Genomic DNA, 12,447 nt, shown 5'->3' on the forward strand with positions numbered 1-12,447 from the left:
ACTTATTATTTAAGTTAATAATAATTATTACTAAAATATAATATAATAATATAATAAACATAAAATAAATGAAATGAAATAAAGCTAAAAAAAAAAAAGAAAGTAAAGAGACGAAACAGAGAAGAATAGGGGAAAAAAAGAAAGGAGAAAAGAAAAAGGGAATATTTAGGTTTTAGGGTTTGAAGCTAAATTTAATAAGTCAATTAAGTCCCTTTCTTTTAATTTTGATGTTTTAGAAGCTTTAGAACAAGGTTTTGATGAAATTAAGTTGATACTTTGAAAGTTCATAAGTTTATAAGTATGGTTCATGTTGAACAAATTGTTGAATTACGGATTTAATTGAATGAATATCAAGTTAGAATTGGTTAAGGGATTAAATCGTAAAAGAAGCTATAAGTTTTATGTTTGAGGGACTAAATTGAAAGAAACTTGAGATTAGGGTTTTACCATGAATATTTGATGGCTAGGGTGAATATGATAGGAAATTGAATAGAAATGAAGTATGAATTGAGTGATAAAAGTAAATGAGTTAATTAGGATCAAATTGGAATTTAGGTTTGAATTAAATATAAATTCAATTATTTATTGTAAATTAATGCTGTATTAATAGTGTAAATTGTTTAATTTTTGTAGGTAACGTAGTATCGGAGGCATTGACAAAGAAAGGAAAATAGAAGGTTGACGAAGAGTAATTCGAAAATTACGGTTTGTATTTCTATAAATCGAACTTAAAAATTAATTGTTGCTTTTATTATTTAATATGTATGGTAAGTGATATAGAGGTAAGAATTGCAATTTTTGTATTAGAACGAAATAAGTTGTGAATATTGAATCGAAGTGTGAATTGACTGTTATCTGAAAATTGAAAGTTAATTGAATACCCTATTAACAGTATCGGGCTAAGTCGAATATAGTTGGCATGCCATAGGATTGGAAGTGTTCAGGGATACTTCGACCTCGAGTCAATGAGGCACTAAAAGTGTCGTACTGTTACTATTACTTCGGTTTAATCCGATGAGGTACTGAGTACCGTACTGTTACTGTTTACTTCGGCTAAGCCGATGAGGCACTAAGTGCCGTACTGGTGTGTTGGTTGGATCCGTGTATCTATCTAGGTCTGAGTTATGTTAATAGGGGAAAAACTACTGTACTGAACAACTGAATGATTGTACTACTGTACTGAATAACTAAGTGTTATTGATTGATTTTGAATTGAATTGAATATTTCTTTGAGAATGAGTGGTGAATATAGTTATTGCTATAAAAATTGAAAATTTATAGTTTAAATGCATTTTAGTTAATAATTGATTTAAGTGTTGGTTTATATAAATACCACTGAGTGCATACTCAGCGTACGGTTTGTTTCCGTGCGCAGGTTAGGTACGAAAGTGACTAACAACTCAGCATCCAAGCCGATCCCGAACTCAAATATGTGGTGACGTCTTTTCTCTTTTGAAAATGGCATGTACCTAGGTTGTCATTTGATGTCATTTTGAGATGTGAATATTAATGGTGTATAAGATAAAATTGGTTAATATATATATACACAAACATATGTCTTATAATATGGTCATTTACATGGTTTGATTTGAATTGAGTTGGATGGTATTTAAATAAATTGTTTAGAAAATTTATGCTAGATTTCTATAAATATACATGAGTTAGATCGTTATATTGACAGTTTTGAAATGTTTTTGAAGTATTTAATCATGTTTTGGATCGATTGAAAGATTGGAATTTAAGTTGCTTGTTATTCAAGGATTGCAGGGTTGGTAAACTTGAATTGAACGACTAATTTTTGAGTCCACACGGCCTAGGACACGGGCATGTGATCAGACCATGTGAGACACAGCTTATACACGGGCACGTGGTTAGGCCATGTGTCCCTTGCACCTAAAATGTTGTAAACAGAATGCCCAGTAATAGCCAGACGGGCAGAGACACGGGCGTGTGCCTTAGCCGTGTGAAGCACACGATAACAGCACACGGGCATGTGCCCTGGCCGTGTGAAAACTGAATTAGATTCGAATTGAAAATAAATCCACACGGGCGTGTGCCTTGGCCGTGTGAAACTAATTTGTTCATGAGCAATAAGTTAGAGAGTTACACGTGTGTCCTGGTCGTGTGAGCCACACGGTTAATCAAAACGGGCATGTCTTTTAGACCACACGAGTGTATGGGTATTGTTCATAAGAAATATTTTGGAAATTTTACAAAAAAATTTTGTAAGCTTCTGATCGGATTCCGATTTGTTTTTAACTTCTTCTTTGGGCCTCAAGGGACCATTAAGGGGTCAATAAGACAAATTACTGAACTGTATAATAAATATTCTTATATTATTCATGTTTAATCTGTAGTGACTAGTAATGCTCCGTAATCCTGTTCCGGTGTCAGAAAAGGGTTAGGGGGTATTACAATTCCACTTCTAACATATCAACATGTGGAATAATCAGTATGATTTCTTACCTACTCGTGAACCTATTATCGTTCCGGAGTTAGCTTGCAATCTGGAGTACATGTCATAGTTTAGGATCCATGGAATGTCATATTTGTACGGGAAAGATGTGACGCATTGGCATACCCATACGATTAGGCCATGATGGCCCTCTTTAAATCTAAGGGTTAGCGAGACGGGTCCATCATTAGCTCCCACGCAAGAACCGGCACTGATGACCATAGCACCGATGCCTACACCACTTACAGGTTAGTATGTACCATCTTATTCTAGTGCGTATTCTAATTCTATCATCTTCGCACAAGCATCATATATTGCACAACATTTTTCTGCTTTTAGTCTTATGTCAGGTTAGACTTTTGGACATCTGTCCTCGATGTATTATATGCCCATGCCATCTACTTTTCCAATAACGACAATACTGATGATGACGTATAGGTTGTTTATGTTTCAAGCTTAGAGTCCACTCATTATCCCATCAGTGTACTGGACTCAACATAGTTATGCTCATTCACCGTTTGTGACACAAACACTTCTAGAATCTTTGTTCTACCAAGCTAGGTCATCTTCCCAACCACCTATTCCGATATCGGAGGATGCACGATAGTAAACGAGAATGCGAGGATCACAATCGACCAAAGGCAAAGAAGAAGAGCTACCGAGACCACAACCTTAATGACCACAACCCCGTCCAAAGACTAAACCAAGAAGGAATCTAGCACAACCGTCGACCACCTTGATGTGGCACAGATTTTGGCCAGCATTTAGATTGATTAATTTTATCGTTGTATTGAACGTTTATATTGTATCAATGATTTTTATTATTATGTTTTTGAAGGAAAATTGTACCGTTGTTGATAAAAAACCTTCAAGCAGGACGAACTGTCATCAAAAGTACTGAAAGCACGTCCAGCTAGAAGCGTTTCAGTGCCACCTCAGCTAAAGCGCTGTAGTAGCCCATTTCTGCCCGGGCTTTAAAACCAAGAATAAAAAATAAATAAATAAATGTTTATTTATTATAGTCCATGTACAAAGCCCAAATTTCATTTACAGCCCATTACAATTTATCGACCCATTTAGCTTAAACCCAGCAGACCCGTTACTACCCAAAACCCGGCTACACCCAAGCCCGAATACCCGAGCCAGAACCAAACCAGTGAGGCCTAGTGCCTAAACTAAATCTGGAAACCCTAGGGTTTCTAGAAGCTTCGCGCCGTAATCAGTCCAAGAGTCACGCCCCTTCGACTCGTGTCCGTTCGTCTCGCAGTGACCCGAATCAACGCCATGACTCCGGCCTTGTATCATACCGTGACCGACGGCCGAATCAATGCTGGTGGTCTCCTTTCCTCGATTGCATTGCAAAAAGAGAAAGAAAATACAACAGAAAAGGAAAACGGATAGGGAAAAGAAATCAAAGATTTCTTTCTAAATGTAAACAGTTCATAGAAGGCTATAAAAGCCTCTTTACAAATCTGTACAAAGGACCGGATTTTTACAGAATAAAAAGATACTTACACATATTCATAAAAGATAAGTTCAAGCAGTTTCTTTTAAAAAGGTGATTCGAGTTTTTTTTTATTCTGTTATTTATTCAACGAGTATACAAATCGATCTATTGCAAAAACTGATAATATTATGAAAAAGGAAGAGGTTACCTGCGATTTTCTTGAAAGAATGAGGTTTTTTTTTAACCCTCCAACCACCATGTGTGGTGGCGCGTGAGCACGTGAGTAGACCGGGGACGGAGGCTCGACAGAACCCCTAGGTCGGACCCCAGATCCTCTTTCAGAGGATTTCTTTTCTTTTTTTTTTTAAAACCTGGCTAAAATGATTTTAAAATCTGAAATCGGGGTTTATATAACCCTACCAAAACGGTGTCATTTTGCTTAATTCAATAAGCACTAAAACGGCACCGTATTATACAGAGGATCCGCGTGTTGACCCGGTTACCTGGGGAGGATCAGCGTGTTTTCGTAAAGTGGGTTAATTGCCTAATTGGTCCTCTCGTAATTTTAATCTTTATAATTTTATTTTATTTATTTTTTAATTTAGCCCTAGTATTTTAATTGTGATTCAATTTGGTCCTCACAGTGGCTTTAAAACTGAATTCGTGGAAACGGTGCTGTTTTGGGATTAGGGCAAATTGCCCAATGAGTCCCTCGATTTTAATGCGTTTTTAAATAGGCCTAAATTTTTCTTTTATTTTTAATTTTGCCCAAAATTTTAATTGCTTTTAATTTTAGTCCCTTACACTTATAAATTTATTTATTTTGAATTTTATTATTTATTTAATATATGTTATTATTTTATATTAAAATTGTATGTTATATTATTATTAAATATGGAAAATCCATTATATTATATATTATTATATTATTTTATATGGCATATGTATTATTTATATTGTATTAATTAAAATATTTTTTAAAAACATATGTTTTATATATATTTTTTAAAATGTTAATTATGTATAAAATAATAATTTTTTATTTATGTATATTATATTATTATATATGTTTCTTATAAATCTTATATACATTTTATATATTTCACTATATTTATATATTATTTGTTTTCATATTATTTTATTACATATTATATTTTACTCCATATGATATTTTTATATATTATATACATTTTATCATATATATTTTTATTTTATTTATCATATGATTTATATTGTTTGTAAATTATATTATACAATATATTTTTCATCATATTTCTTTACATTATCTTTATTTTATTATAAAATATACACTATTTTTATTATTTATTAATTATGTACATTCTTAAATTATTTTTATAAGTATAATAGCAATATTTAATACATTATTTTCTTAAATTATTTTTATAAGTATAATAGAAATATTTAATACATTATTTTTCTTACATATTAAGTTATTATATTTTATAGTATAATCTATATATGTATATATCATTTTTAAAAAAAGGGTTCTCTTTTATTATCCTTATATTATTTAGTATATTTCTAAATAGCTTATTTTTATTCAACTTATATTTTATACATTTTAATTTGCTTAGTTTTTGCTTTTCTTTTGTTGCTTAATAGGTTAAATTTTACATATCATTTGTTTTATCTTTAATTGAATATTTTATATTGTTATTTTAAGAGTATATCTGCATGAAATATTATTATGTATGTTTAATTTGCAGTTGATTTATTTTTCCATTTTTGTATGTTGCATGTAACGATAATGCATGTATATATATGTCATATATGGCCATGCATAAGGTGATAACGTATATTGTGTAATTTATGTTATTATTTATTATTCTCTATACTATATTTGCATAAAATGATAAAGCATGCATTATGTAGCTAGGTTTATTTAATGTTAATTTTTTGTAAAATACATCATCATTTTCAAAACAAAAATATCTCATTTCAAAAGGTTTTATTTTTTTAAAAAGTAAGGCAATGTTTCGATATTTAGGAATTAGAAGTAGTGCCCTAACATGCTTTGGTTGCGATTTCTCGCTTGTCTAAATATCTAAAATATCCTTCTAAACTAATTTTTACAAATCATAAGATGATTTCGATTCTGAAAGTTTAAAGATATCGTATCTAATCATGCTGGATGTGATGTTTGTACTCTTTTGAAGCAAATGAATCTTGATACTTTTAATTTAAAATATTACGGTTTTAAGGAAATCTCATTTCTAAATTCTTTCAAATTTCTGACATTAAGACAAAATTATTCAATTTGGTACCAATTTTGGACGTTACGAGGGTGCTAATCCTTCCTCGAACGTAACCGACTCCCAAACCTATTTTCTCATAATTTCGTAGACCAAAACATTTTATAAAGTGATCCAATCACACTTTAAAAGATTGGTGGCGACTCCCGTTTTCGTTTTTCAAAAGTCGATCCCCGTTTTTCAAACATTCCTTTAAAAAATGGTTTCGACAATCGCTTTTGGTACTTTTGCTGACAGTGTGTCCTGCTTGGAGCGTTTTTTCTCTACTAATTCCAACCCTCTACTATCCGGGAAATTTTTTCAAAATCATTTCAAAACCCATCTCATAAAAAATAATGCACTAGATAAGTATTTTACTGAAATATCAGATCAAACTAAGATTAAAAAAAGGCAAAGATTTTTAAAACTAGTTCTGCATCCAAACCGAGTACTCTGAGTTTCGATTTTTAATCAATTTGCAAAATGAAATTCGAATATACGATTGGTGTAAATACGAATATTTTAAATATCGAATTCAATAATTACAATTATTATGTTAAAATTTTTATCAGTTTAAAACTCTAAACCCTATTTTAAAACCCTAGCCCTAAACCTTAAACTCTAACACACTAAAAATTTTAAAATCCTAAAGAACCATAAACCCTAATATAACACAGGGGAAACGCTTCTAGCTGGAAGCATTTTCAGGTGAAATGCAGTAAAACGCTTCTAGCTGGAAGCGTTTTACTGGTGACACGCAAAAAGCTCTTCCAGCTACAAGCGTTTTCCTAGATTTTAGTACAAATAATCGACCTATTCCCATAAATATTTCAAAAATTGACCTATTTTGGTAATTTTTTTTAGAAAATGACATTTTGGGTAAAAAAATTCCATAATAAAGGTAATTTTTAAAAGTCTACAATGTATGATGGGTTTGTAGTAAAAACATCTTTATCGTTGTCTTAGGTTAAAATACTACTATATTAATATTTTATAATAAAATAAATAAGAATACCCGATATAAATATTTTTCATTTTATAAATATAAATTTCCTAATAAATTTAACAATCATGTAAATTCTTAAGAAATGATTTAATCAAAATATATCATTTATTTTATACTTCAAAAAATTTAAAATTGAGTCTTACAGTGTTTTTAGAATATTATTATTACAAATACAATTGTGTATGATAAAATTCGAGAAGACTCAATCTTCATCTTTACCAATAAATCAAGATCTCATTGATGATTTCCTTAAAAGTATATAAATTACTTATTTTTAAATTAAAATTATTAATCTATTAGTCGAACACTTTTTTCTGAAATTTCAGAAAAAAAATCTGTTTCAACCGCTCTATTCCACAATATATTACTCGATTATTTTTTCTACATTATTTTTTAATATCGCAATCAAGTGAATTTTTATTTTATTTTGAAAATGTCACCGTGAATTTCATAAAAGAATTTTATTTGGGGTAACGATTGTAGTTGAATTCTTAAATTTGAAAAATAAGTAAACTACATTTCTGAAAATAAAAGTGAAAAATTAAATTTTAAATGTATAAAATGTACAAAAATTTAAAACATATTTTAACCTTCTAATTTTTACTCTATAATTTAATAAATTAGTATAAATATAAATATATGGTTCTTGTTTAAAAAATAACATAACTCTACTCCACTAAACTTGTTCACGACTGATCTAAGTATTCACACCATTTTTTTAAAAGTTTTCTTGGCTTTAGCTCGCCCACCTACTTAAATTTATTATTCATTTAATATTAAAATTTTAAAAATATTAATATTTACTTTTACTATTGAATTGAATTTGAATAGAAATAATATTTAATTTAATAAATAATAATCTATCCAAATTCATATTTTCTTTGTTCAAACTCAACCCACTTAAATCAAATTTATATGACCAAACATATAGCTTGAACTTTGAACAATTTTATATTCGAACACTTCATCTAAATTTGAGTAACATATTATACGTAAGGATAAATTCTATTACTCCTTCTATTTTTTCTAAAAGTTATAGATTTAGCTTTTCTACTTTAATTTGATTAATTTTAATATATATACTTTTTAAATTTTAAAATTTTAGTCTTAATCCAAATCAACGGTGAAGCCAAAAGGTAGGCCAGCCCTTAACTCCCCTTTGATTAAATAGGAAATTTTCTTTTTACCCCCTCCTAAAATATAAATTATTTTAAGTAAGTTTTTTAACCTTTGAATAAATGGAAAATTTTCATTTTTGACCCCTCTAAAAATATAAGCAATGCAATTTAAGTATTTTAAATGAAAAATCTTTAACCTTGGCCTCTTCAAAATTTTATAGTTTTATCTTGGCCCCCTAAATAAAATTTCTGACTTCACCCTTGACCCAAAACAATAGTAGTGAAATCTGATTGGTTAAATTCAATTACTAGTCTTGTACTATGCGTTCAATTTTAGATTTAGTCCATATTTTCCAATTAGGTCATTTTAAGTCCCTAACTTTTTGAATTTTGAAATTTCAATCTTGATGCAAATGACAATCATTAGTCCATTAACTAATTTTTAGTGAGTAATATGTCGAAATAGTAAGCTAACATGACATTATATATATGGTCATATGTTTTCGAATCAAATTTTGGAAATAGTATAACTTAATTTAATAAATTTAACAATTATTGTTTGATGAGGGCTGAAATTTTAAAATTTAAAAAGTATAAAAACTAAGAATGACTAAATTAAAGTACATGGATTAAATCCAAAACTTTCATAAAGTGTAAGGACTAATAATAGAATTTAATTTATTAGGTAATGCATTAAAATTTACTTCAAATATTAAAAACTGACAATCTTACCTATATATATATAAGTACAAATTTAAAGAAACTTTTGAACTCAGTTATATATCCTTTGATGTTTATTATATTAATGATTTTGTCATTTTATATATTTTTATTATTTATAAGATTCATCACATTTATAAATAAGAAAAAAGATTTGTGATACTTATAAATAAGATTTGTAATTCTGTTAAATAACTTTTGTTAAATAAATTTATAAAATAAATAAAATGTTAAATTTTATAGTGAGTTGTTTTACATTTTATTTTTATTTTTATTACCAAAAAGGTAAAAAGATAAATTATATTATTTTAGTTTAAAATGAAAAATTTTAATTATTTATATAAAATAATATTTATAATAATACATTTATATAATATAATATTATAGGCTATATTTATATTAATTATATATTGTTTATGGACTATTATGGTCAATTTATCCACTATTAAGAAAAGAAAAATCTAAAAAATGGAAAAGAATTAAAAATGTAACACCCCAAATCTGGCCTAGACGTTATGGCCGAATCTGGCGATGTCACGTGAGAGTGTTTTAACTAAACCATTTTGATTCATAGACCATGTCATTTGTTGTCTTTTACTCAGTCGTATATCATGAAGAAAAAGTCGTATTGTTTTGAAAACGTTTTTTTATCGCGGAAGCGTTTGAAACTCAATTGTTAATCATTATCTTGAGAACTCATTTTTATTTATGAAAATTCTTAGTTTATTTTAGGAAAACCATAATATTGATGTTGTATTTTATAATCCACATCCACAGTTCAAAATCCAATTAAAATCCAAAATCACATCAACCCTTAACAAATAATAAATAAACCCAAGTAAAAGTCATAACCAAAATGTATGCGTACGTGATCACCGTCGAGTCCTCCTCTGCACCGATCCACCTATTGCGGGGGATTACCTGAACAGATAAATAAATAAAAGGGTGAGTTTTCGCAACTCAGTGTGTACATCCCCACAATATAGCATGCAAGCAAATAGATAACAGAATACACTCATACTTCGGGCCTGGGCACTAACAGGATCATTATCAGATATAGTCTTAGGGCTTCAGCCCATCTCAGATATAGCATGCAAAACAGATCAGATCAAGAGAATATGCCTACCAGCCCTGCACACCAACTCCGTCCAACACAACACACCATGTGGGGATAAATCGACCTACCCATCCCTGCACACCATATATGCGGATACAATCGTCCCATCCATCCCTACACACCATAAGGTACCGCAATGCAACACATATCATAAGTATGCAGCTTAGCTGCCAGATATCAAGCTCATGAAGCCCAACAGATACTCCATTCTCTTTATCAAACCCACCCCGATGCAATGCATCATACAAATATGGCATGTTATAATACAGACAAATGGGTTATACATTTATTTTCAGAACAGATCAGATAATCATGCCAGGTATAACATGCTAACACATACATCACAGAATTAAGAGTCTAGATAAGGCTTACCGACCTTACGATAGGTCATAGTTGACTCAGGCAACCCATGCAACCTTACAGAACATTTTCAACAAATTGGGCTCACACGCCTGTGTGCTCTGCTCGTGTGGGGCCACACACCCGTGTCGGTCACACGGCCCAAATTAGTCTTACCTGTGTGAATCACACGGCCTGGCTCAAATTCCCACACGCCTGTGTGGCCCACACGGCCTATTTGCTTGAGCCTGTGCCTCGCACATAGCCTACAAGTCATCACACGCCCGCATCCGTCGTGCCCGTGTGGCATGCGCACGGCCTAGCTCATCGATCACAAGGCCGTGTCTCGCCACACGGCCTATCCACAAGCCTGTGTGGCGTCGATAGTAGCATTTTCGGCTTTCGCCGAAATGCGATTTCAGATAGATTGGAGTACACACCTGGTTTCGATTGAAGCCTAACGCAATCCCGAGCACTTTAAGACCTATAATCAGTATATCCAACCTATTAGAACCTCATAAACGAGTCTTTTCACTTAACCCCAAATGAAATATCCATTCAACGAACGATTAACTTACCCTTGAATGGAAAGTAGCAGACCTAAATCCTTAAAGCGTTAATGGCTGTTCTTCAGCCCTTTGATCCACTCTTACCAAATAGCAGAAACCTCTTACCAGACACTTAACTCGAACAATATTACCAATGAGGAGAACGTCAATGAATCGCAGAAGCCCGTTAGTACAAAATCAACACTAATGGGAGGAAGATAGAGGAAATTTCGATAAAACATAAAAGAAAAAGAACGTGGAGGGAGGAAAATAGTAGGGAATTACGGCAGAGAGAGTTCTTTTGGGGAAACCACTCAGAAAAATCTGATAAACCCTACCACTACAATATTTTAGTTCACCTCTAATTTTATCACGGCCTTAGTGGCAAAAATAATGCCCAAGCCAAGATTCAAACACAAGACCTCTAACATAAACCCTTGCCACTTAACCACTAGACCAGTAGGCTCGTTCTGTTAAGTTTTCACCAAAAAATTCTTATAAGCCCATTAATCAAAAGCCAAGCTTTATTTCAATAAAAACCAAAATTTTGCCCAAGTTAAGACTTGAACTTGGGACTTCCCCAACACAACCCCAACGCATTTAAACGCAATAGCAAATAGATATTATGCAAATTCATGCAAAAACATTTTCAGATATTTTCCTATGCTACCATTTCACAAAAACTGAAACTATAGAAATTTGAAGTGTTACAAAAAAGACATTGAATAGTGTAAAGTATTTTTACCCCTTAAAAAAGTGTAGTATTAATTTACAATGTATCTCTTTTTAAGAATTAAGTGTCAAAAAAACCTTCAATAAAAATTAAAAAAGAATAATTAGGACATCATCGAAAATTTTCACTCAAGTGAGCCCTTATTGAGAAAAAAAAAAACTAATTTAGCTCTTTCATTAATAGAAATTTTCATTTAACTATTAATAGATGTTGACGTGACTAATGAAAGCAATGAAAAGCTAACACATGACATCCCTATAAATGTATATATTCTAAAAATAAAATCTAAAAAATTATGAAAATGTAAATTCAAAATGAACTTGAATAATTTAATGTCCAAGTTTATTTAAATATAGACATTCATTTGTTTAGATTCATTTTAAATATAATTTTTAAATCATAATTTTTTAAACATTTAAATATTATAAAAATTTAATGATCATAAATAATTATTAAAAGTTCTAAGAAATATATTAAAAGATCATTGTTGATGTGAAGATCGAACAAGGGTTGTAAAACGACGAGGATAAATGATTCACTTGACTTTAAGTAACGCAGAGGGCTGTTGGTGGTGGTTGGAAGATATTTTTGGGTTTAATTGGTGTAGAGAGAGAGGGAGAGAGAGAGAGAGGGGGGGGGGGAGAGAGAGAGAGAGAGGGAGGAGAGACCCTTTTTGGGATAAGGTGTTGGCTTATAGGCTTAGATCCTAATA

Source organism: Gossypium arboreum, chromosome 9 (genome assembly GCF_025698485.1).
Source record: "Gossypium arboreum isolate Shixiya-1 chromosome 9, ASM2569848v2, whole genome shotgun sequence".
In the NCBI taxonomy this organism is placed as follows: domain Eukaryota; kingdom Viridiplantae; phylum Streptophyta; class Magnoliopsida; order Malvales; family Malvaceae; genus Gossypium; species Gossypium arboreum.